The sequence below is a fragment of the Chiloscyllium plagiosum genome, unplaced genomic scaffold (genome assembly GCF_037043375.1).
Source record: "Chiloscyllium plagiosum isolate Xiang-an unplaced genomic scaffold, Cpla_swu_hap1 HiC_scaffold_41, whole genome shotgun sequence".
NCBI classification, from domain to species: Eukaryota; Metazoa; Chordata; class Chondrichthyes; order Orectolobiformes; family Hemiscylliidae; genus Chiloscyllium; species Chiloscyllium plagiosum.
The window spans coordinates 31,588,743-31,616,725 of record NW_028270179.1 but is presented as its reverse complement, the minus strand read 5'-3'; positions in this window follow the sequence as shown (position 1 = coordinate 31,616,725).

Below are 27,983 nucleotides of genomic sequence, written 5' to 3'. Positions count from 1 at the left end.
TATTTACAAACTGATAAATATACACATTTAGCTAAACATCAGAATAGCTTACCCGCAGAAGGCAGATTGAACCCTCGATTGATTAGCATCACCGTTGGCCAATGCGAAACTCAGAAGGACCGGAAGCAAGCTGGTCCTGCGGCCAATCTGCGCTCCCCTATTGCCTGAATGCGGAATTTGGACAATGAAGCTGCTGATTGGTGCCCAGAGAAGCTGTTGCTGCTCCTCATCTATCTCTGGGCTTCACCAAGCCTGAACCAACCTCAGGTGGGGAAATCATCTGGGAACATTTTATTGTTTTTTTGTTCTTTTCTCATTCGGGGTTAAATTGCTGACATGCAAGAATTGATCATTCGGGAAGTGAATCCGGGGAAGGGGACAGTTTCTGGAAAGTGAAATCGAGGTCTCCCGCTGCAAAAGACATCGGTTACTGTTCTGAGGAAGGGTCCGTCGACTCGAAAGTGTCTACTTTGATTTCTCTCCACTGATGCTGGCAGACCCGCCGAATGTTTCCAGCAATATCTGCGTGAGTTTGTGTCAACCTTGACTGACTCAATTTGGCGCACTCCTTCATCTGACTGCCAGAATGATTTCATTTCATAATGCTTGCAATTAAAAAGGGTGATTTCCAGGCGAGTGCTGACAAGCGATGAGGCATTAAATTAATATCAAGTTGAGATATGCCTTGTTTTGTTATACTTCACATAGTTGGAACTATCATGCGAAGACACCATTCACCAGGAGAAAGTGAGGATAGCAAATGGTGGAACTCAGAATCGAGCAACCGAGGAGCAGGAGAATCGACTCGTCAGACATAAGCCCCTCATCAAGAACGAGGTTTGTGGGTTGGGCGCTGAGAGATAAATGAAGGGCGTTTGGGCTGGAGGAAGGTGGGTGAGAATGTGAGAGGTAGACGAAGGTGAGCAAGAAGGTGATAGGTTGGAGAGGAGGGTGGAGTAGATAGATGAGAAAGACAATGGACAGGTCAATAGGGCAGTGCCGAGTTGAAGGCTTGTGACTGAGATAACGTGGGGGAGGGGGAAACTGGAGAAATCCATATTAAGTCCGTGTGGTTGCAGGGTCCCAAGTCGGAAGATGAGGCGTTCATACACCAGGCGTCGGGTAGTTAGACTTTGGCCAAGGAGGAGGCCCAGGATCTGTATCTCCTTGTTCGAGTCTGAGGGGGAGTTGAAGTTTACAGCCACTGTGCAGTCTCAGGAGTCCATGTGGAATCAGTAGACGGCACTGAGGATGATGATGTGGCTTTGATAGTGAGTCTGCTTCAGGAAGTGGCTGAAAGTTTTGTTGCTGAACATCTCAATTGGCCTCACACTCGTTTAAGGTCCTGCATGTGGTGGTGAGAAGGGGGCTGCGTGGTGTGACCCTGGGAGTTAGTGAGCAAACTGGTCAATCTAAGACTGGTATAATTGGAAAAAGAAGCAAGTCAAACAGTTAGAGCAGGAAGGAATCAAGCAGAGACCAAGCTGGAATGATAAATTAAACTGCAATTACTTCAATGCAAGAGGCCTAAAAGGGAAGGCAGATGAAATCAGCACATGATGAGGAACATAGCGCTGGGATAGCATGTCCATTACAGAGACGTGGCTCGGGTATGTTTTGTGCTGGCAGCTTACAGTTTCAGGATACAAATGCTTTAGGAAGGATGGGAAAGGGGTCAGGACTGGGGTGTGGGGTGGGGGGGGGGGGGGGGTGTGGAGCGTTGTAATGTTTATAAGGGTAGTATTACTTGCTGTCCATCAGATACTCCTGAGAGTACATCCAGGGATATTATTTAGGTGGAAGTGAGCAATAAGAAAGGGACGATCACCTTATTGCGGTTGCCATATAGAACTACTAATAGTCCTTCCAAGCAAATTTGTAAGGAAGTTTCACTTATCTATCAGAATAATAGCGTGGTTATGTGAGGGTATTTTAACTTTACAAACATAGACTGGGACTGACATAGTGTTCAGGGTTCTGATGGAGAGGAATTTGTTAAGCGTGTACAAGAGAACCTTCTGATTCATTATGTGGCTGTTCCTACTAGAGAATGTGCAAAACCTGACATATTCTTGAGAAGTAAGGCAGAACCAGTGACTGAGGTGACATTGGGGGAGCACTTTCGGGCCATCCACCTGAGTTCCATTAGTTTCAAAATAGTGATGGCAAAGGTTGGACAGGATCCGAAAGCTGGAGGCCTAAATTGGAGGAAGGCCAATTTTGACGGTTTTCGGCAAGAACTTTCAAAAGCGGATGGGGGGACAGATATTTGTAGGTAAAGGGACAGCTGGAAAATGGGAAGCCTTCAGACATTAGATGCCGAGAGACCAGAGACAGTATATTGGATGAAAGGAAAAGCAGGTAGGCCAGGGAATGCTGGATGGCTCGAGAAAAAGCTTTGGCAAATAGGGTTAAGGAAAATCCAGAGGTTTTTTCTAAATACATTAAGGACAAAAAGGTAACAATGGACAGAATAAGGCCCTTGAAAAATCAGCAAGGCAGTATTCGTTTGGAGCCGCAGGAAATGGGGGAGACATTAAACGCGTATTTTGCATCAGTGTTTACTGTGGAGAGAGAAAATGGAAGATAAAGAATGTGGGGAAATAGATGGTGACATCTTGAAAATTGTCCATATTACAGAGGAGGAGATCGTGGATGTCTTGAAATGCTTAAAGGTGGATAACTCCCAACAACTGATTAAGTGTGCCTTAGACATTTGGGAAGCTAGGGAAGTGATTGCTGGGCGCTTTGCTGAGATATTTGTATCATCAATAGTCATAGGTGAGGTGCCGGAAGACCAGAGGATGGCTAACGTTGTTCCACTGTTTAAGCAAGTTGGTAAGGCAAAAAACAGGGAACCTGAGATCAGTCAGACTGGCATGAGTGGAAAAGCATAGACTGATTATGGATAGTCAGCATGGGTTTGTGCATGGGATATCATGTCTCACAAACTTAATTGAGGTTTTTATTGAAGTTACAAAGAGGATAGATAAGGGCAGATCAGTGGACGTCATCTGTATAGACTTCATAAAGGCGTTCGACAAGGTTCCCCATTGGAGACTGGTTAACAAGTTTAGATCTCATGGAACACAGGGGGACCTTGCCATTTGGATACAGAACTGGTTCGAAGAGGGTCGTTGTGGAGAGTTGCTTTTCTGATCAGTATCGTGATCACTGGAGTGACACAATGATCACTGTACGGTCCACTACTTTTCATTATTTATATAAATTATTTGGATGTGAACATGGTAGGCATAATTAGTAAGTTTGCAGCTGACACCAAAATTGGAGGTGTTGTGGACTGGGAAGAAGATTACCTGAGAGTAAAACAGGATCTTGAAGAGATGAGCCAATGTGTTGAGTAGTGACAAATTGAGTTTAATTCAGACAAATGCGAGATGCTGTATTTTGGAAAAGCAAACCATAGCAAGACTTGTAAACTTCATTGTAACTTCCTCGGGAGTGATGTTGAACAAAGAAACATTGGAGTGCAGGTTCATAGCTCCTACTAAGTAGAGCCGCAGGTAGACATGATATCGAGAAGGGCTTTCCTTTATTGGTCAAAGCATTGACTATCGGGGTTGGGAGGTTATGCTGTGGCTCTACAGGATATTAGTCTTGCCAGGTTTGGAATATTCATGCAATTTTTGTCACCTTACTATGGTAAAGATGTTGTGAAACCTGAAACTGTTCAGAAAAGAGTTATAAGGATGTGCCAACGTTGGAGAGTTTGAGCGAAAGGAAGAGGGTGAATAGTCTGCGGATATTTTCCCTGGAGCTCCGGAGGCTGAGGAGTGAACTTGTCATGGTTTATAAAATCACAAGGCGTATCGATAGGATAAATAGACAAGGGGTGGGGTGGGGAGTCCAGAACTAGAGGCCATAGGTTTAGACTGAGAGAGGAAAGATATAAATGGGACCTAAGGGGCACCTTTCCACACAGACGGTGGTGTGCACATGGAATGAGCTGCCAGAGGAAGCGGTGGAGCCTGGTACCGTTGCAGCATTTAAAAGGCATCTCGACGAGTATATGAGTAGGAAGGGTTTACAGGGATATGGGCTGGGTGCAGGCAAATGAGATTCGTTTCGGTTTGAATATCTGGTCAGCATGGATGAGTTGGACAGAAAGGATTGTTTTCACGCTGTACATCTGATCGACTCTATAACAAACATTCGACCAGGCAGTATAAAGGCGGCACATCCCGTATGCACTAACAGTAACTAGAAACATACCAGTCCGCAAGAATGTGCATCACATTGCAAATAATTACTTTTGAAGTTTTATCTTGCACTGAGGTATTAATGACTTTTTAAACAACTTGTACAGGATAATAGAAAGGAAGGATTTGAAGAACGAAATCTGAAATTAACATCATGTCAAGATCTGAAATCATTCGATTTGTCAGCATCTGAACGCTGTGAAACCTTCATCTTGGAGGGAGAAATGCTTCTCTGTTCTGTCTGCTTCAATGGATTTTAAACAAAACATTGCAATATTAACAAGACCTTGCGAGAGTGTCCAACCTGCAGATACACCAGGCGATTCACACCTGGGAGAGACCATTCACCTGCTCTCAGTGCAGGAAGAAGCTCTCTCAAATGTTTGACCTGCCGACACACCAGCCGGTTCAGACCGGGGAGAGACCATCCACCTGCTTTTGGTGCGGGAAGGGATTCACGCAGTTATCCAACCTGCAGAGACACCAGGTAGTTCACACTCGAGAGAGACCACCCACCTGCTGTCGGCGGCAGAAGGGATACACTCTAATATCTAGGCAGCAGGAACACCAACGAGATCATTAGTGACTGGAGTGTGTTCTCCTGTTGGCGCTGCTGCTCATCATGTTCAGGACTAAATCATGTTGATCCGGTCAGTGGGCAGCTCAGAGGGTTTCTTTCACCGAGACTGGCCACCCTCACTACTTTGCTCCCAGTGAGATGGATGCTTCAAATGCCATACGAAACCATGAATGAAGAAAGTTTTGAAAGGTAGAGGTTGTTGAGTCTGAGAATTGAAACTCAATTATCTAGCATTCAATAATGCGAATATTGGATTATCCGGCATGATCGCAAGGTTGCAATGCTTGGCTAAACTGTCACCCGGCATTCAATGAACAGAACAAAACTTTCCCCACCCGTGTCCTTCAGATAATAGAGGTTCCTCTGCATTTCATTTCCTCCAATACCGTGCCACGTTCGCTTGGATATGGTCATGTCAGGCGGTTGTTTTGTTTAATTGACATGGGCACTTCTCACAGAAGGTAGTTAAGGATTTGTAAAGATGGAATCGCTCATTTGGAATCGCTCAGAGGAAATGAAATCAGAAAGCTTGCTGAGCTTGGAGCTGGAGGATGTAATATCGAGTAAGGCTGTCGATGAAAGGTCTTGTGGTGTCAGGAAGATGACAGACATTGGAGATATGAATGAGGAGCAGGAAAGCCATTCAGCCGTTCAAGGTGCCTCACCACGTGAGACGATTGTGATCAATCGGATTGTCATCTCCACTCCTGTCTCAACCCTCAAAGCTTTCCCGACAAGGTGGTCAAAAGATGATGCCAAAGCTGCCAGTGAGTCAGTAGAACTGGTGTGTTCTCACTTCAAAAGTTGGAACTTTTAAAGAAAATTCTTTGTGATCATGGAGCAAATCAGTGTTGGGAAAAGTGACTGGTGTCTCCCCACGGAATGTTGCACCAGAGACAGAAGCTTCTGAGACACCAATTTTTTCTAATGTGATCACCGCGAGTGAAAACAGACGCGATAAATTCCAAAACACTGATATTTTCAGTAAAGTCACTCAGACTGCCCTAGAAAGCCAAGAAAGATTTTTATTCTGAGTTGCCAGATCAGAATAAAATCTTCATTGCGTTAATCAAGGAATTGTGGGAACTCCCAGAATGCTTCCTTCTTCAAAGATCGCTATTTCCCCACCCACGTGGTTGACGATGCCTGCCAATGCATGTCCTACACGCAGTGCACCTCCGCCCTCCATCCCCACCCCTCCCAACACAACAGGGACAGAGCCATCCACCGGTCCTCATCCTTCACCCCGTCAACCTTCGTATACACCGTCTCGTTCTCCGCCACTTCTGTCACCACCAACCGGCCACCACCACATATTTCCCTCCCCACCTCTGTCAGCCTTCCGGAGAGACCATTTCCTCTGTGACTTCCTGATCAGTTGCACGTCCCTTCCCACCCGCTCTTGACACGTTCCAACAACCACGCAAGAAGTGCAAATCCTGCACTCACACCTTCCCCTCCCTCTCCCCAATTCCGTCGAAGGTCCCCAAGGATCTTTCCACATTTGACAGAAATTTATCTGGACCGCAACCAATGTCATCTACTGTATCAGTTGCGACCGTTGTCGTCTCCTTTTTATCGAGAAGACAAGACGTCAACTTGCAGATCGTTTCAGAGAACATCTCTGGCACACCTGCACCAACCAACCCTGCTGACTTGTCGCTAAACACGTCAACTCCCCTTTCTACACTGCCAACGACATGCAGATCCTAGGCCACCTCCATCACAAAACCCTTACCGCCCACACCTGGAGGATGAATGCCTCATTATCCGCCATGGGACCCTGCAACAAAACGGGAACAATGTGGATTTCACCAGTTTCCTCATTTACCCACTCATACTCACCCAAAACCCCCGTTGTCCCTGTCCCGACCCGCCAGCTCGGCACCACCTTCTTGACTTTTCCTTCGAATTTCCCACCTATCTGTTCCGCCCTCCTCTCCCACCTTCATCTCTCCAGGGTGGAGAGATAAATGGGGGTGGGGGTGGGGTGAGGTGTGGGGCTGGTGGCAAGTTACCAAAGTGTAGAAGAGGTGAATGGGGGTGGGGATGGAGGTGATACGTCAGAGGGGAGGGTGGGGAAGGTAGCAAAGATTTCAAACCTCATACGTTTGGGTTGATCCCTTTAGAAAGTGAATGACCCTTCAGGACATCACAACATAAACGTGTTGGGCAGGCAAAGTAACATTGAATTCAAAACATCACAGTGATATTCGGATTGTGATCCATAAGGATGCCTTGTTTCGCTTCTCATTTGCACAATAAAGTTTAGTTTTGCCTCACAAAGGGACATGTGGTGCCATACAATTACTTACTGAATGTTTCAAATGAATACCAAGGCTTCATGGGGTGTTGGCAGGTGGGACTTGATTGGGTTGGGTTATCCGGTCGGCATGGACCGAAGTGTCTGTTACCATGCTGTAAACTCTATTACTGTATGTTGATTCCCCGACAAAGCTTTCAGGTTACTAATTCCCTCGGGAGAAAGGAGACCAGGGTCAGTCAGTGAGAATCTCCACATACAGTGAGGCAGCTGAAGCTGGTCAGGTTCAGAAAAGTGATGACCTGATAAACCACCTGATGAAGGAACAGCGCTCCGAAAGTTACTGCATCCAAATAAACCGTTTGGACTATAACCTGGTGCTGTGTGATTTCAGGCTTTGACCAGCTGAAGCATATATTCCAATTGCAAAGCCCACACTGTGATAAATCTGTTTTCAGTTTACACAGGGGGTGTGTCAGAAGAAAGACTTTTGAAAATGTTTGAATGGGAGTATCACTGGCAAAGCCAGCAGGGGGTGTCCATCTCTTGCTGTCCCTGAACACGGACAGCTGCTTCAAGTGTTGCCAACTCAGAGTCTCTGTGTCTGCCTTGCGATCACTGGAACCTGTCTCTCCTGCAGAATAAATGTCATTTTCGACTTAATTAGTATTCTTTAAAATGGATCTGACGAATGCATGCATTGGGAGGGTGGGTGGTGTTAGCTCGTGAAAGAGAAAGCAGCAGCACAGTAGTTGAATCCAGACTGCATCGCCTGTCCCTCCCCTCCCTCCACACCTGACACACACTGGCCCCGATCTGAAATCCATACAGACGTTGCTCACTCCCTTATGGATGATGGACGCAGGACGTAATCTAATCTCCTGAACCTCACTCAAAGAGTCCTAACTCCTCCAGCACAGAGATTGGCCCTTTGCCCCAAACTGATACATGCAGAGTAAAATGGGCTGTCCACGCGAAATCCATTTTCCAATAGTCGGTTCATATTCTTCTCATTTTTCGTATCCATGCCTAAATGTCTTTTATATCGTGTAAATGTACCCGTCTCAACCACTTCCATTGGCATCTCATCCCATTAGCATACCACGCTCTGTGTAAAAAATGTTGACCTTCGGGTTCCCTTTTATTCTTTCCCTTAACCTTAAACTGATGCCCTCCAATCCTCGATTGCCCAGCACTCAGAAAACGATTGAGTACATTCACCCTCTCATGATCCTATATATATATTTTCGGTCCCCCTCAGTCTCCTAGACTGAGGATGAGAAAGGTCTATCTTGTTCAATCGCTCCCTATAACATATACCAATGAGGAAAGGCAATCTTCTTATACATTTCGCCTGAAATCTATCGAGTTTATTAACATCTGTCCGATAACAAGGTCACCAGAACTGAACACAATCCTTCAAATACAGCCTCACGAAAATCCTCTATAAGTGCAACAAACCTTACTAACTTCAATAAGGAATGGTCTGACTGATAAATGTCAGTTTGCCAAAAGCCTGCTTCACTGACCTGTCTATCTGTGATTCCACTTTAAGTCAACTGTGAAAATGAACTCCAAGGTCACTCTGTTCCACTACACTCCTAAGGCCCTACCATTAGCCATGAAATTCCAACCTTGATTAGACTTTCCAAGATGCAACACCGCACATTTATCTACATTAAAATCCATTTGTCATTTCATGGCGCAGTTCCCCAGCTGTTCTAGGTCCTGCTGAAATTTCTGTAAACCTTCCTCACTCTTCATGATACGGGCTATATCAGCATCATCAGCAAACAGACCTTCCGACCTTCCAAAACAGCCCACCATTTGGAACCTTATCAAAGGCCTTACTGAATTCTATATTGACTCTGTTTTCAACTCTGCCCTTGTCAACAGTTAACAAAGTTGGGTGGTCTCATTTCCCATTCAGAAAGCCATGCTGTCTTCTTTTACTCAGACCCCGTCTTTCCAAATGCATGCATATCTTATCCCTCAGAATCTTCTCAGGTAACTGACCCATCACAGACGTTAAGCTTACAGGCTTTTCTTTGCAGCCCTTCTTGAATATGGGAGCAACATTCGCTATCCTCCAGTTTTCTGCCTGTGGCTAAGGATGATGCGAAACTGTCAGCCAGAGTCCCCTCAATTTCTTCTCTGGACTCTTGCAGTATTCCTGGATAAAGCTGGTCAGGACCAGTATATTCATACACCTTTATACATTCTGATACAACCAACACCACCTCGACAGTGTTATGGACTGTCCCCAAGATATCACCACTAACTTCCCCACTTTCCCAAGATTTTATGTCTTTTTCCACCGTAAACACAGAGGAGAAATATTTTTGAGAATATCGCTCCCTCTGCTGTGGTTCTGCACATACTTATCCACTTTAGTCCTTGAAGAGCCATATTTTATCTCTAGTTATTATTTTTCCTTTAATATAATTAAAGCACCTCTTTGGATCACCATAATATTCTCAGTCAAGTCTATCTCTTGCTCCCTTTTCACCCTGCTGATTTCCTTCTGAAGTAAACTCCTGTATTCCCTGTATCCCTGCAGGGATTCATTTGATTCCAGCTGTCTCTCCCTGAGCTACACCTTCTTTTTTCTGCACGAAGTCTTAGCATATCTTCTTATCCAAGGCTTCTTATTTCAGCCATCCGTGCCCTTAATCCACAAAGGAGAAGATAGAGCTTGAATTCCCATTATTACAATTTTAAAGGCCTCCAACTTGCCAAATATCCTTTAACAAGCAAACAACGTATTCAAATCAATCCCGGAAAGCTCCTGTTTAATTCCTTGTCCCGATTTGTCCCTCTCAATAACTATCTTAAAATTAATAGACGAATAGTTACTGGTCCCAAAGTGCTCCCCAACTGTCACCTCAGTCACCTGCCCTGCCTAATATCCCAAGAGTAAATCGAGTTTTGCCCCTTTTGGAGAAGGATCCTCGATACCGCTAGAGGAAACCTTCCTGAACGTACTTAACAAATTCCAACCTATCTGAGCCCTTCATTATCTGGCTAATTTTAGGAAAATTAAAATCCCCTTCAATGGCAACTCTATTGCTCCTGGAAGTCTCCCCAGTCACACTGCATACTTGTTCTTCTATTTGACTGTTTGGGGGGTTTATATTATAACGTCACTCTCCTCCACTTTGTGCTTAGCTCGATCCACAAAGCCTCATCGAATGATCATTCAGTTATCCCACCTTGACTATAGCTTGAATACTCGCCCTCATCAAAAATGCAAACTCCTCCCCTCCTTCCATCACCTCTGCCCTGACACAGCACATATCCCCTGTGTGAGAAACAAAGCACACAACATAATAAATTTCAATTCCTTTCAAATTCTGAAGCAGTGAATTATATTCACTGAAGCGTTCTTGAAAGGAAGGGTGCGAACAAGTCGGCACCCTGATACAGCAGTTACTCCACAATTTATACAGTTTAATTCACGGTACTTCCCCGTTTACCTCATTGGCCTTTAAACCTATCAATATTCCTTCTTGTGTTTTGCTCCTGCCTATCTGCGCGCCAATCTGTTTACTTCTCCCCCTACTCCAGGCTGGGCGACCCTCACCCCTATTTATCCCATCCCTTACTTGTAAGTGACGTGGCTCGCTTCAGTGCTGACATGAGGGAAATGTGCTGAGCTTGGCATATCCTGATGTTCTTTTGCACCTTACCTGTTCGGCTGTAACATCTTCCATTGTTTGCAGGCACATTACATTCCTGTATGCACATTTTAACTAATGAAAAGTAACTATATAATCCTTCCACATAGTTTTAATTCCTGTGTTAGTTTATTTTATTTCATTAACAATTATTAACTTAACTGAAACAATTATATACTGATGTTAATAAGCAAATATAGTTGTATAAGTAAGACTGTTTACCTATATCGCACAATTTCCCACTTTTTTATCTTTTTTATATTCTTCTTAATTTTTCTTTTTTGTCACTTCCCAATTGACCAGCATCTTTTCCGAAATATCATTTGTTTTGGAAATCTCCCCGAGGTCACTTATTCCCTCATTGTTTAACAGGTGGAGCCCTTCTCTCGGATTACTCTTTAGTGGCATATGTGTGGCCAAAGCTGTTTAAATCAAGTTTTGGATTAACCCCCGTGAGCAAAGCATGACACAGCATCCTGTTGCGATTAATACTCGCACCACTACGAGCAAGGGGGTTAGGAATGAAGCCACCACGCACCTTCACTTTCCAAACCACAATTCCAGCCACCCGGTGATTGATATGCTGACTCCTGAATTTGCAGCTCGTAATTCAGCTAATGTTGTTAGACCTTGCAAGGTTTGAGTAATCGACCCATCTGGGGCTGTGTTACTTGGAATTAAGGTACAACAGCTCCCTCCAAACATAACACACACACACCCTTTTTTCTGCTAGTATCATATCTCGATCCATTCTATTCTCCGCTGCCCTTCTTCTGATTGCATCAAGTTGTTCAGCTCTCCATTTCATTGCGTCTCTAGTTTAATTGATGAACTTTTGCTGATTATAGAAAATATAATTTATCCAGTCCACATTTTTGTTGTCTGTTACCCATCAGAAGAGTACTGAATCAAAAGCTGCCGTGATCTGGTTACAAACGTTGAACTAATCAGGTACCCCTCTTCGGACTCACAAACGAAGTACCCAATAGTAATCTCTTACATACTCGCGCTTCCTTTATTATCTATTTCTTTTTAAATGGAGGGTGAACGGTATTACCAATTGTGCAATTGTACACGTGCCCATCCAATCTGGAGGTAGGGTGGGTCTCAACATTTTACCTCCGCATTACTACCACAGATCCACTCAGGGAATCCTTCATACAGAGTAGTTCCCTCCCTTTTCTCTCACGTACTCAATTTCGGGACATGATTTCAGTTCCCCAAATATCTGGACAGAATTATGCCTGTTTACACACCATGTGTGATTTCCGATCACGGCAGAAACATGGTGTTGGGGAGGGGGGTGGGGGGGTGTCTTTAAGCCTTCCTTCTTAAAAGGAGGGAACTTTAATAGACGGAGTAAACTATCTTTATTACTCCTTGTCATCTTATCCTAATACAGGGATATTGTGCATGCCATACGCCTCCTGTCTCGCTTCCACCCGAGCAGAAAGGGGACGACTTGGGCCATTGGTCTCCCAGAGGCACAATTGTTTTAATTCAAACTTTTCACAGTGCAGTTTATCCATTCAACACAGGCGTTTGTATCCCCAGTTGTTTCTACTTGAATTGTCTGCTTTAAGTCCTTTACCATTGCAATTTTAATCACCTTAGGGTCAGAGTAAGGGTCTCTACGAGTCCTTTCTCCTACTCGGGTTCTGTCTTTCACCTATAATTTAAAACAACATTCCAGGACATTCTTCCCGTCTGCTTTCATTTCTATCCCAAATATTTGGTCTAACTGGACCTGATAGGTTTCTTCCCCGAAAACTGCTTCATACCATGAGGTTTTCTTTATTGTGAAATATATTGGGTTATACTTTTTTTTATCCGGACAGTCAAGAGTTGGCCGGAAAGGGCCTTGGTGTACTGTAACGAGAGGATTAATAAAGAGATCAACTCTGAGGACTTCCAGCCTCCGCCATTCTTTACATTCTTTATTCCAAAAATATCTCTTACACTTCTCTCTCCGAATATTTTATTCCCATTAGTCTTATCCCATGCGCCCCTTTCGGGATCTTTTCATTAGAAACTAAGATGTATCTCTGAGTTACTGTGTTGCCAAAGATTTCTTACATCTCCACAATCCACCAGACTGCAGGTATCTGTTTCTCTGCCTTGTGGACTTGTACTTTCTGGAGCTGTTACCACTAAGTAAGATGACCACACAATAGTCTGACAGAACCCTTTGACAAGACAAGCTCATAGAGTGTACCTAAACATTCTTCCCATTCTACAGCGGCATTGAAGCGCCGAGAGACTTAGCATACAATACTACAGAAACTATCCCGCGCTCGCACCACTACTGTGTAATCAGCTATTTAAAGTCTTTTTAGCTTACGTTTAAATGATTCCTTTGTCGTTTCACATGTCCAGACTTCTCGCTCAACTGGAGGTTCCACTAAGCCGAGTGTAATGAGTCCAGACTATTTCTGCCGTTCTTATCGGGGTATCAGTGGTTAAGAGTGATTGGTACAACCCCTCCCAGCCTGGTTGCAATTTCGTCTCAGTCCATGATTTGACTAGGACCCAGTCCCCCGTTTGGATGAGATGGACGGTGAATTTAAGGGGTGCAGTCTGTGCCAATAAACTCCATTTCCTGAGCAAAGACAAAGAGGACGACAAGCCCAGTATATACTTCTTTAAGAACAAAGCTTTAGTATCCGGGATTGACAGTTCTCCTTTCGATCCTTGATAGGGCAGGCCAAAGAATATCTCATGATTGTTAAGCCCCATATCTTTCCTTGGGTCCGTTCGCTCTTGCAAAAGGGCTATAGGCAAACACTTCGTCCAAGGGAGTCTGATTTCTGCTACTAATTTAGATAACTGTTTATTGAGTGTCTCGTTCATTCTCTGAACGTTTCCTGCTGAAGGTGGGTGCCAAGGGATGTGGAACTCCCACGAGATTCCTAACCCCTTCGTCACTCCCCGGAGTACCTTGGAAGTCAAATGAGTTCCCTGATCTGAATATATGCATTCAACTATCCCGCATCTGGAGATTATGTGTTCAAGTAATATCTTGGACACCGCACTTGTGGTGGCAGTGTCTAAAGGGTACGTCTCCACTCATTCAGATAGGTGATCAACCATTACCAGTATGTACCTCAGTCTTCCGAATCTGGGTAATTCGGTATATTCGATTTGAATGCTCTGAAATGGCCTTAGCCCAGGTTTTCTCCCTCCTGGGACTTGTTTCCTTAATGCCTTCTTGTATATTTTTTACATGCTATGCATTCCTCACATATCTGTTGATTATTGCATATATTCCTTTGCATCCATATTTCCTTAAGACTAAATCACGCATTGCTTGCACTCCCCAGTGACTCCCCTGATGTAAGACAGCCATAATTTCTCGCATCGTCATTTTATTCAAAATTTCTCACCCATCGGACAACATCCAGCGCCTATCCGCTGTTTGTGCAGCTCCAAAATCTTTTAGTTACTTTTCCTCATTTGCAGTAAACAACGGGGAACACTGAAGATCTAGAATTACAGGTATTACGGAGTATATCACTGCTCCCTTTGGATTCTCGGCTGCTTCTTTAGATACCTCATCGGTCAGTTTGTTTCCCGTTACTTCCGGTTCAGTCCCCTTCTGAACTACCGCTATTTCTCTCGGGTGTAACAGAAACTCCAGCACTTGGTTATCAATTCCTCATACGAGAGTTATTTTTCTCTTTTGTTTATTAGTCCTCTTTCTTGCCAATTTTTTCCGAAGGTGTGTTCCACTCCAAATGCATATTTTCTGTGTGTGTATTTCGTTGCTTCCTTGTCTTCTAAGGCTCTGTGAGCTCCTTCTAGGGCTTAGAGTTCACAAGTTTGGGCTGATCAGTCGTTAGGCAATCTTTCAGCCTCGATAAAGCTTCCTTCTATCCCGTCGACTACAGCATATTCATTGTGCCTTTTCCCCTTCATCACCCAGGAGGACCAATCGATAAACAAACGATCTGCAACAGTAAGTCCCTTAAGTCCATCCGCACTTTAGTCTGATATTCAATAATATCAAGGCAGTCGTGTTCTGCATTACCAAGGGCCAACCCCTCTCCCTTCCACAGAAATGCAGTTGGATTCAAGCAACTGTCTGTAACTAACACTGTTCAATTAAGATTGTCTCATATTGAAAGATCCTAAAGTCTGTGAGCCATCGTCCTGCTTTCTGAGTTAGTATGGTCCTTACCTGATATGGGGTGCTGACGAGTCAGGCTCACCCAGAATTAAGTTTCCGACTCTTCGATACCAATAAGGCTGTTGCTGCCACTGCCTGCACATACTCCAGCCTCCTGCTTGAGACTGTGTCTAATAATTTAAACAAGTAGGCAACCGGTTGCTTCTTCCCCCATCCCCCCGACCCCCATCGCTGGGTTAAGAACCCTAGAGCCACTCTTCTGTCTACCGTGACAAACAAATGGAAGTGCTGGTCTAGGCAAAGTAATGCAAGAGCAGGGGTATGGGTTAGGTTCCTCTTTAGTTCTTCAATTAATTTCCTCTCTTTATCTGTTCAATTTAATAATTTAGCGTCTTCATCGAATCGGTTCTAATATAATTTCTTTGTTTTCTGTTCATATGAGTCTATCCAGAATCTACAGTACCCTGTTAATCCCAGGAATTTTCGTAATTCCCTTTTGATTTTTGGCAGCGGCATTCCCACAATTCCCTCAATTCTTTCTGAGTGTTTTTTTTTGTTTTCATTCAGTGATTAGTTGTCGCAAATATATGGCTTCCTTTTCGACGTAATGCAATTTGTTCTTGGAGACACTCAATCTTTGTTGTCCTAGAAAGTTTACTAATTTCTTTGTGGCTTCTATTGTTTTGTCCCTTTTCTCGCCTGTTACAAGAAGAACATCTACAAAGTGTAAGAGGGTAGTTCCTTTGGGGCTATTGAATTTCTCTGAGACTTGTTTCAATGACTGACCAAAGATATTCGGGGATTCAGTAAGTCCCTGCGGAAATACCGTACATCTATACTGCTGTTTCCACCGTTTTTGGATCTTCCGTCTCAATGGCAAACAGATTTCTACACCCCTCCGCCTGTAACATGCCCATAAGGAATCCTTCAGATCCACTACACTGAACTATTTATGGCCATGGGGAATCTTACTCAGTAGTACATAGAGATTCGGGACAACAGGATGGCGGGCTTGTATTATTTGGTTCAATGTCCTTAGGTCTTGTACCAGGCAATAACTACCGTCCGATTGCTGTACTGGCAGGATGGGGTATGGTGAGGGGTCATGCAGGACTCTCGTAATCCATCCTTAAATAATTCCTCAATTACTGGCTGCAGTCCCTTGTGTCACTCTGTTGAAATCGGGTATTGTGAGTTCAAACCACGTCTCCCTCTCTCGTTAAACTGATCTCTAAAGTAGGTATGTGTAATCTCCCACGATTCGCTTCCCGTGCTCACACTCTGGGTTCTGTTTCCTTCTCCTTTTCCTCGGTCAGGACGGCCATTTGTATCACTAATCCCTGGGGCCATACTCCAATCTCCAGTCCGAGGAGTATGTCTAAATCTTTCCACAATAAGTTACTTCTGATTGCAGGAATATCATATTGAGTTCACATTCCACAATATCTTTCCCACTCTCGATTATTGTAGATTCAAAAACTGGAACTGTAAATCCCTCCCCATTTACTCCAGAAAGAGTTAAAAGTCATCCTTTTCCTATCTTTTCCCCTTGTACAAGTATTATTTTTTCCATTTCCACAACATCCTGCCCAAAGGAAATTCTGGAGGTAAATTTTCAGGGACCCCGCCTCCATTTCGATTTCCCTTTTTCGATCCCTGGAGGCTTTTTCCTTCCCCTTGGCACAGCTCACATTGACTTCCTTCTTTAGACCTTCGTAACTGCTAGAACTCAATCCCAGACACCAATTCAGTATTTAAAAGTCAGTTTTCCTTCCTTGGTCCATTCATGGTGTTGCCTGGCTCGATGTCTCCCTGTGCCGACTTGTAACCTTTCGCCTGCTTCAGATAGACGCTCATCGGATCTCGATCAGTCAACCAGAAGGGGGAACCCACCACCGAGAAACACGGGATCATTCTAAAAGGAACAGGATGCATCTTCCCAACCATCGACGGTGCCTACCCGGCTAGTGATGATTGAAACCCCGGATGAGCCTCCACCTTGTGAGAACCAGAGCTCACAATATAATAAATATCAGCCCGAGTCAAATTATGAAACAGCGAACTTAATTGAAACGTTCTTGCAAGACGGTGTCCAGCAAAGAGACACCTCAATGCAAAAATTACTTCATAATTTATGCAGTTTACTTGAGTCTCTATCAATATTTCCCCGTTTCCCTCATTGGCCTTCAAACCTATCAATATTACTTATTGTGTTCTGTGCCAGCCTAGCTGCGCTCCGCCCTTGTTTACTTTCTTCCCTACTCCAAGCTGAGTGACCCTCACTCTTATTTACCCTGAAACTAACTTGGTCCATTTCAGTGCCTATATGAGGGCAACGTGACACGTCTGCCATAGCTCAATGTTCTTTGCATCTTATCTGTTTGACTGTAACACCTTCCATTGTTTGCAGGCACATTTCATTATGTATTCACACTTCAGCGAATGAAAGCAATTATTTATTTCCTTCACATAGTTTCCATTCTTGGCTAAAACACTTAAACACTGGTGTTAGTTCATTTACCTTGCATGACCAATTATTTATTCAGTCTTGGCTGAAACAATTATACACTGGTGTTAATTAATTTATCTTGCATAAGAAAGTATGGTTGCAGAAGTAACACTGCTTTACCTATGTCCCACAGCATGTCTAACCACAGCGAGGCTCCCACCCTTTCCTCCATTATTGATCAATTACACTTTCAGTCCCAACACACTCCTCTCTTCTCATTAGCCAATCCCCATTCCTTTTCCTCATTTGACAGTTCCACGATTGCCCTTTCATTCCACCATCCCTCATTGGCCGTCATGCTGTGCACACAAGTATCAGAAAAGCGGGAAGCCCATTGTTCAATAGTCATGGTTTTCCATTCGTCCATTCCAGTCAGTCAGATCGGTCTTCGGCCAATTCAGGCAATTTCTGGAAAATCTATCCCTATCAATGTAGTGAGCAAAAGGAACTGGGACTGCCCTCACTGCTCCCCCATCATCCACAAGGGAGTGAGCAACAGGAGGTGGGCCTGCCCTAACCCCTCCCCATCATCCACAAGAGAGTGAGCAACAGGAGGAGGGCCTGCCCTAACCCCTCCCCATCATCCACAAGGGAGTGAGCAGCAGGAGCTGGTACTGCCCTCTCCCCTCTCCCGATCATTTCCAAGGTAGAGTACAACAGGATCCGGGGCTGTCTTCTCCCACTCATCATCCACAAGGGAGTGAGGAATCTCTGTGTGGGTTTCATGTCTGGGGCATGTGTGTGAGTGTGTATCAACGTAGGGAGGAAGGGAGGGAAGGGCCAGTAAGTGGCAGTCAACACTCAATTGTTGTGCTGCTTTCTCTCGCAACAGTTAACCGCCTCCCACCCTCCTTCAACCAACCATGCATTCATCGGGACCGTATGCAACAATACCAATTTAAGGAGTACATCCACATTTATTCTGCAAGAGAAGCAGGATCCAGTGGTCTCCAGGCAGACACAGAGACGCAGAGTCTGCAGCACTTCAAGTAGCTGACTGACACACCATTACGTTTTAGGGATAAAGTTAAAAATCTCATAGCATTAGGTTATAGTCCATCAGGTTTACTTCAAAGTATTAGCTTTGAAAGTGCTGCCGCTTCAGCTAATTAATGCAGTGGGGTCCTAATACAGTGAATTTATAGTAAACTATCACAGTGGCCTGCAATTGAAATGATACATTAAACGAACATCGATTGCTATCAAGTCTTTCACCTATTCGAATGTGTTGCAGGTTTCGCTTCATGAAGATGTAAATCTCAGAACTTCTTTTAAGTCATATTCTCGAGGTAACTTAAGGTTTTATAAAACAAAATGACATCTCAGCTCAGTCATGGTATTCAAGCTGTGAGGTTAGAATCTGTCTGCATCCCAAGCTTGAGTCAGACTGGTTCAATTCCTAGAGTAGGAATTTATAAATTGTGGGAGGAATTGACTCTCTGCAGGCTGCATGCTTTCTGAGCAACAATAGAATGTTCAAAGTTTGTGAGAAATTTGTAGCTCGGGTGTTCGTTGCTGAGCAACAATAGAATGTCTCTGTCTATCTATATATATATGTGTGTGTGTGTTTTTTTTGTGTGTACGTGTGTGCGCGCGCGCGCGTGTGTGTGTGTGTATGTGGACGAATGCGTGTGAGTGTACGTGAGAGAGAGAGTTGCTTTGTGTCTGTGCATGCTCGGTAGAATATGCACATGATTGTGATGGAGTATTAACCTGTTCGACTATAACCTGGTGTTGTTTGAATTTTCATTTTGCCCACCCAAGTACAACACCGGCTCCTCCACATCATTTTGCGGATAATTAGAGATGGACATCCACTTCTGCCCTCGCCTTTCAGACTCCCATTCAAACATTTTCCAAAATCTTCAGACATGCTCCCTGTGTCAAACAAAAACAGATGCATCACACAGTTACCGATATCATTTGAATCTGTGCTTTATCTGGTTACCACTTCCAGAGCCTGTCTGCCTTCTGCTGTCTCACTGTGTGTGGAGATTATCACTGATTAACCCTGCTAATCTTTTGTCCCCAGGGAACAAGAATCCTGCAAACTTTGTCAGGACAATCAATGTTTACAGATACTTTCAAATTCTGCTAGGTAGTGCTAGGGTGGTGCAGTGGACAGCACTGCTGCCGCATAGCGCCATGGATCTGGGTTCGAAATTAGCTTTGGGCAAATGTGCGGATTTTGTATATTTTCCCTCGGAATGCGCGGGTTCGTTCCTGGTGCTACGGTTTCCTCCCAAAATCCAAAGATGTGAGATTAGGTGAATTGGCCATGGTAAATTGTCCTGCGTTCAGGGATATGTATGGTTGGTAGATCAGTTGTAAATGCAGGGTAACGGAATGGGTCTGTGTGGGTTACTCTTCAGCGGGTCGGTTTGGACTTTTTGGACCGAAGGGCCTGTGGGGATTCTATTCTAACTGAAAGATGCATTGCACCAGAGGTCACATTATTTAACAAAAGTGAACTTTATTACGTTACTGAAAAATTAACGAAGAAACATCCAAACATAAAACAATATTTGCTTCAACATTCTGTGCTATGTTTTGAATTAGTTTTATATTTACAGCCCAGGATGTTTATCTCATGAAGTCTTCAAGGTTCATTCACTTTCTGAAGAGATCAACACAAACGTCTGTCATTGCCCATTGGAATTCACGTCCATTTCTTGCCAGTTTCTCATTCTGATACCGAAAATTTCCTAAGCTCGCTCTCTCTCTCTCTCTCTCTCTCTCTCTCTCTCTCTCTCTCTCTCTCTCTCTCTCTCTCTCTCTCTCTCTCTCTCTCTCTCGCTATCTCTCGCTCTCTCCACAAATGTTCCACTGTCTGTGTTGTCAGAGTTCTTTGGTTAAAAGCAGTTTGTCTGTCAAAAGTCCTGCAACTCTATCATGGTTCGTTGCAATCTGTATTGGTGACATTGTTCCAATGCATTTTTATACTGAAGAGACTGTTTTGATTTTTTCATCTGATCCCCATTCAGCATAAACATTATTTAACTTTCAGTCAACAACTTCCTCAATTTGTCTTGACAGTTTCCTTTTCAACACTTTGTTTCTTCCACATCATGCTGAGGTTTAATTTGTTTTTTTTCTGAACTGGCAATTGATTGTTTTATTCAGTATTAATTCAGTAGTGGCGGGCAATTTAATCTTTGATGTTATGAATGCACAGGTGTTAATGCCTTTGTCTACTCTATTTACTTCTTTACTTTGCGAATTTCTTGATAGCTTTTCCAGCTTCTGAACCGTGCAATACTTCAATTTCTCGAATATGAGACCACGCACTTTGGCCCGAGACAGGAGGTCTGTGACCAGTGGAGTGCCACAAAAATCGTTGTTGGGTCCACTACCTTTTCAGTATTTATGTAAATGATTTAGATGTGAGCATAAGATGCATAGTGAGTAAGGACAAGGGATTAGTTAGCAGGACTTACACACTTAATGGTAATCTCTTAGGGAATGTTGCTGAACAAGCAAAACTTGGAGTGCAGGTTCATAGCTCCTTGAAGACGGAGTCGCAGGGAAGAAGATAGTGAAGAAGGCGTTTAGTATGCTTTCGTTTATTGGATAGAATATTGACTACGGCAGTTGGGAAGTCATGCTGCGGCTGTCGAGGCCATTGGTTAGGCCACTGTTGGAATATTGCATGCAATTCTGGTCTCTTTTCTATCAGAAATGTATTTTGAAGCCTGAACGAGTTCAGAAAAGATTTACAAAGATATTGCCAGGATTGGAGGTTTTGAGCTATAGGGAGAGGCTGAACAGGCCGGGGCTGTTTTCGCTGGAGCGTCGGAGGCTGAGGGGTGAATTTATAGAGGTTTAGAAAATTAGGAGCGGCATGGATAGGATAAATAGACAAAGATTTAGTTGGCATATCTGTTCGGCATGGACTGATTGAACCGAAGGGTCTGTTTCTGTGCTGTACATCTCTATGAATGTACATAGATCTTGTCCCCAAGAATATTTACATGTAATTCCCCTCGCATCGATGTGGAACTCACAGGCCTGTAAAATCCTAGATTGTCCCTGCTATCCTTTTGATATGGTGGGACTATGTCAGGAGCCAGTTTTGAACTGGGGTGGATAAAGTTAAAAATCACACAACACCGGGTCCGAGACGAACAGGTTTAATTAGAAGCAATAGCTTTCAGAGCGATGCTCCTTCATCAGGTGGTTGTGGAGTAAAAGATCACAGGACACAGAATGTATAAAGTGTTATGATACATTGAACAAAACTGGATTGTTAATTCTTCCATCTTTTAGAATGGATTGCAAGATTCGATTCATTAATAAGTAAATCCCAGAACATCTTTTAAGCCATCTCCATGAAATTAAGGTTTTCTGAAAAATGGTGACATCTCAGCTCAGACCATGCTTTAAAGGTGTGAGATCAGTGTCTGTCTGTACCCAATCTTGAGCCAGAATGGTTCTGTTTGCAAAGGGGAATTACATGGGCTGACAGCATGTATAGACTATGTGAGCTATTCACAGACCTCTGTGAAATCACCAGTGGCTAAAAAAGACACAAATATATCTGACTGTGCTCTCGTAATACGTTTTGAGAAGATTTGTAGCTCAGGTTTATTTTTTAGATGTAGGTTTGCTCGTTGAGCTGCAAAGTTCATTTCCAGATATTTCGATACCCTATGAGGTAACATCTACAATAGGTCTCTGGTGAAGCAATGCTGAAAATTCCTGCATTCTGTTTGTACGATTGTATTTGTTTGGGTGGTGATGTCATTTGCTGTCGTGATGTTATTTTCTGTGGTGAAGTCACTTCCTGTTCCTTTCTCAGATGGTGAAAGATAGGGTCGAACTCAAAGTGTTTGTTGATAGAGTTTTTTGATAGAATGCTGCAGTAAATTGCTCTCTTGCCTCACTCAATACTCTGGGACAGATCCCATCAGAACCTGGTGTTTTGTCTATCTTAATATGTTTTAAAACACACACCTCTTCCTTTTTAACAGTAACCTGGCTTACAAACTTGCCATTCCCTTCCCTGAGGTCTTTCTCCACTAATTCGTTCTCTTTGGTGAATACTGACATAGAGTATACGTTTAGAACCTCACCTACCTCTTCTGACTCTACACAAAGATCCCCTCCTTTATCCTTGAGTGGGCCAAACTTTTGCCTGGCTACATTCTTGTTTATTTTATATATATGTGAAAAGCTTTGTGATTCTCCTTAATACTGTTTGCTAATGACTTTTTGTGGCCCCTTTTAGCCATTCTAATTCCTTTTATAAGTCCATTCCTACTTTATTTCTTTACTTCAAGGGCTTTGTTATTTCCCATCCTCCTAAATTTTGGAAGTTAAAAATCACACAACACCAAGTTATAGTCCAACAGGTTTATTTGGAAGCAATAGCTTTCTCTGTACATTTCCTTCATCAGGTGGTTGTGGAGTATAAGATCATAGAACACAGCACTTATAGCAAAAGTGTACAGTGTGATGTAACTTAAATTGTATTTTGAAAAAGACCTGGTTTATTGATAAGTCTCTCATATATTATAATGGGCATGTTGGATTCATTCCTTTCATAGGTAAATTCCAGTAGTTTCTTGAAGTTGCATTCTCAAATGACCTTTCACCCTCGGTGCCGTATTTTACCAGATAGTGCACTGAAGGTGCAATATGCCCTGAGTCTCTCAGTGCCCCAATGTTCAGACTGATTCTCATCTAAAAAGGATTATACAGTATCTTACATGCTTTGAAGAATTTTTGAGCAATATGAAATGTAATTCTGCAAGCACAAAATCTCCCCACAATCTGATATGTGTGTGTGTGCGCGCGCGTGCATGTGGACTTGGGAGAGTGTGGTTGAGTGTCTGTGAGACAGAGCGTGTCTGTCTTTACGTGTGAGTGTGAGTGTAAAGGGGGATACATCTGTGAGAGGGTGCTTGAGTGCGTGTGGTAGTGTGTGTGAGCTTATGAGAGACAGCTTGCATATGAGAGAAGATTTGTATGAGTGTATGGGTCTGTAGAATTGTGGGTAAATGGGTCTGTAGGTGTGTGTGTGTGTCTGTGTGTGTGTGTGTGTGTGTGTGTGTGTGTGTGCCTAATGTAGTGGGGTCACGTGTAGTGTGACATGAACCCAAGTCCCTGGTTGAGGCCAACCCCATGGGTTCCAAACTTGGCCTCTGCTCAGCCACTTTTCGTTGTTGCCTGTCCTAAAGTTTGCCTTGGGGGATGGTCACCCGAAGGTCTGAAGTCGAATATTCTGGACCGCTGAAGTGTTCTCAGACTGTGAAGGAACATTACTGCCTGTTAATTGTTGTGCGGTGCCCATTCACCATTGCCGTAGCCTCTGCTTGTTCTCGCCAATATACCATACCTTAGGGTATTCATGCCTGCAGTGTATGGGATAGAAAACGGTTGGCAGAGTCACATGACTACATGACTACCTGCTACGCACTCACGGGGATGGCCTCAACCAGGACCTTAGGTTTATGCGACCCGACAGGTGACACACACGCACATACACACACACAAACACACCTTAGTTTTTTGGGGTGAATTTTTACTTGCAGAATTACATTTTATTTTGTTCAAAATAGGCTGAATCCCATGTAAGACTCTGTAGATCCTTATTTTAGATTATTATCACTCTGAACTCTAAGGCACAGATAGCCTCACACAGGGCTCCTCACACTCCAAATCATTACCTGGGCGAACCTGGTACCGAGGGTTAAAGTTTCCGAGAAAATGTAACTTTTAGAAAGTTCTGGAATTTGCATATGAAAGAACTGAAACCATCATGCCCATTCTAAAAAATAAGAAACTTAAAAAACAATTCAGATCTTTTCCAATATTTCACTTCAGTGATATCACGCTGTGGACATTTGCTCTTAATTCTGTGTCTTACAATCTTATACTCCACAACCACCTAATGAAGTAGCAGCGTGCAGAAAGCTACAGCATCCAATTAAACCTTTTGAACTGTAACCTGCTGTTGTTTGATTTTTAAAATTGTCCACAATCATCCAATACGAGCAACTTCAAATCAAACCTTAGGAATGCTTTCTTTTTCTTTCTGATCGTGGTCTTAACATTCCTGATCATCCGAAGTACATGCATCTTGCGATTCGCATCCCTCATTCTCCCAGGGTTGTGCCACTCCTGAACTCTTATCAACTGCTGTTTGAAATACTCCCGCATCTCCGATGTCTATTTACCCTCAAACAGCCGGCTCCGATCAATAATGTGGAGTTCCAGCCTTGTAGTAGCTCCCCTACCTCTAATTTAAGGCCTTCACCTGAGGGCTGCTAATCCACGAGCTTCTTACGATATTATGGTCGCTACTCCCGAAATATCCCACCTCCCCACCAACCACCCCCCCGCCCCCCAATGTGGCACGTTGGAACAGTGGAGGGGTAGCACGGTGATTCAACGGTGAGCACTGCAGTCTAATGATCCTATTGATCCCAGTTTCGATTCCTGACCCCCACTGAAACTTCACTCGCCTGTCCGGGCTCATTTCCCAAATTCAGGTTACATATAATCCCTTCCCTAGTTGTACTGTTTACAAATCATGTCAAGAATCCCTCTTGAATGATCCTTACAAATTCTGCCCCATCCAAGTCCACAGCACACAGTGAGTCCCAGTATATGTACAGGAATTGAAAATTACCCAAAATAGCCATCCTGCTAATGTTACGTCTTTCCAAAACTGTCTACATGTTCTCTACTCTGTCTCCGCTGGCTGTTGTATGGCCTGTGGTACACCATTGTGGTTTCACCTTTCCTATTCCTGACTTTTAAGTGATTAAACTCTGCCCTTGATCATTGATTTTATTCCTCGAATCGTTGTTTGGCCAGGAACTTAATTCTCCTCCCATCTGGCGATGCAGAGCAAAGACTCGGAATTTCTCCATCCACGGCCTAGCACTGCTTTTCCTAATTTCACCTGGTGTGGGATGTTCAAGCCCCATGTGGGGTAATGTGGACCTCAGTCTCCATCTTGGACCTAGTTCTGAATATGACAATTCCACCCAATGTGGCACGGTGGATCAGTGGTGAGGTGACACGATGGTTCAGTAGTTAACACTGCTGCCTCATGGCGCCAGGGACGCAGGTTGGATTCCAGACTTAGGTCACTGCTTCTGTGGCATTTGCATGTTTCCCAGTGTCTGTGTGTGTTTCCTCCGGGTGCTCCGGGTTCCTCCCCGGTCCGAAGGTGTGCAGGTTAGATGGACTGTCCATGCTAAATTGCCCACAGTGTTCAGGGATGTGTGGGTCAGTTGCATTAGTCAGGGTAAATAAAGAGCAAGAGTTTAGGGTAATGGGTCTACGGGTGGAATACTCATCAGAGGATCAGTGTGGATTTGTTGGATCCAAAGGCCTGTTTCCACGAAAAAAGTATTCTATGATTTAATGTGGGACCTTTGGAGCCCCATGCTGAGAAATGTAGGCCTCAGGTTCCATTATCAGCAGAGCACTGAATTCAATAATTCCATCCAATGTGAGAAATCTGGAGACACAGACTGGGTAATATACCTGCAGGCTCAGTCTCAGGCAAGCTTATATCTTGGCTTAATACTTATGAGATTACCAATCTCATTCTTAACCAGAGAGAGTAAAAACCAGTAATCCTTGGAAGTAAATGGACTGGTCCTCTGTTTTGAAGTAGACCAGGTGACCCAGATCAATCTGCCTCATCTGCCAGTTTTCCTGAGATTTTCTTCTCGAACTGACCAAAACCTACAACGTAAGCAAACTTAAACTTAGGCTTCATCGTATGCCTAGTGCTAAATGATCTGATGGAATAATCTGGAACCAAAGTTCCTCACCCTCCCAGCTAGATACGTGTGCACACAGAGCAGGAGAGTCTCAGGCTCCATTCTACTGCACATCCTTATACTGATCTCACACTCGATGATGTGGGATGAATCGAGAAGCACAGTGTGGGGAAACTTAGGCCGAGATCCAGTCCAGAACCAAATATTTACTGCTAATCGAGGGCTAGTTGAAACCAACAGATCAGGAAGATGTAGCCCAGGTCGAATCTTGGCCGAGGACTGGATTAGCCAATTTCACTCCCGGTATCAGATCAGTGATTATCTACACCACCCATACACCCAGAGCTAAAGCTGTATCTTGGTCCTCGTCAGCCAATGTAATTCGTGGTGGTCGATTAAATGAACCATATCCCACTCCTACCCTGGCCATGATGAAGGTCCAGGTTGCATCTCAGGCCTAATGCTGAGTTAGTCAATTAGCCAATATCTCCACAATGCTGGAAAATATCCGCTCAGCATGCGTCAAGGGGCGAGAGCTGTATGAGACAATTTCACACCCAGTTATGGATTAAATGTGGGGAAATATAGGACCAAATGGTAAAATGGCCCTAGTGTTGAAAGATCCAATCCAAGTGCAGGACTTATTGAGAATCTCAGTGCAGGGAAATTAACACTCAGGCTTCACATTCACTTGCTTCATCATCAGCTGGGTCTGTGACTGAGGCCTCGGCACTGTCTAATTGGCATGTGGGGCCACGACTGTGCCACGGGTGAGTGCAGCCACCCCATCCCTGAGAACCATCCTCCTTCCCTCCCAGCGAGTGGATCAGCAGGAGTCGCCGACGGCACTTCAGGGTCCCCAGATGCCCAAATCCAGCTACCTGCACGCCCAGCCCTGGAGTTTTGGGAGCCTGCTCTCCACCTGTGTCAACATCGTGCCCCATTTGGGGGCTGCACGTTGGCACAGTGGTTAGCACTGCTGCCTCACAGCGCCAGAGACCCGGGTTCAATTCCCGCCTCAGGCGACTGACTGTGTGGAGTTTGCACGTTCTCCCCGTGTCTGCGTGGATTTCCTCCGGGTGCTCCGGTTTCCTCCCAGGTGTGCAGGTCAGGTAAATTGGCCATGCTAAATTGCCCGTAGTGTTAGGTAAGGGGTAAATTAGGGTATGGGTGGGATGCGCTTCGGCGGGGCGGTGTGGACTTGTTTGGGGGAAGTTTCCACACTGTCAGTAATCTAATCTAATCTAATCAATGTCATCTGTTGGCTGCCCTCCTGCACCGTATCCTGAGTGAGTGGAGAGCTGAACAAAGACAGGCAAAACCTCCACCAGTAGCTGCAGTGAACCATTACTGGCCTCCAGGGCCCGGATGACAAACTGTGCTGCATCGTGACCTCACTGTGCTTGGCCTCCAGCACGCTGCTAAGCGTCAAGCAGCCCCAGGATCATTCCATCCCACCCTCCGGCATGACACACTGGGAGGTCAAGTCAACGACTACTACATCATCATACACTGGATGGACTGAGGTGTCAAGGATCTGGAGTGACTGAAGCCTGAAGCCGAGCTCCTCTTCATCAGCTGGACTGATCACAAGGGATAAAGGTGGCCAAAAGGACTGGGCCTAGCTCTTAGTTATTAATAAGAAGAATTTGCATTCATGAAAAGCTTCGAACCTCGCACTTATGACAATAGGACGAATTGGCAAGGGAGTCTTAAAGTTGAGATTTGAACTGGCCCAGAAAATCTCTTGTGGACTCAGACATGTAAAGTCTCTCTCTAGGATCGTCCCAGAGATCACACTCTTTGAAGTCTGGAATAAATCGCTCTCACAGGCAGTTTAGTATAATTTTAGTCATCCCCTTTATTT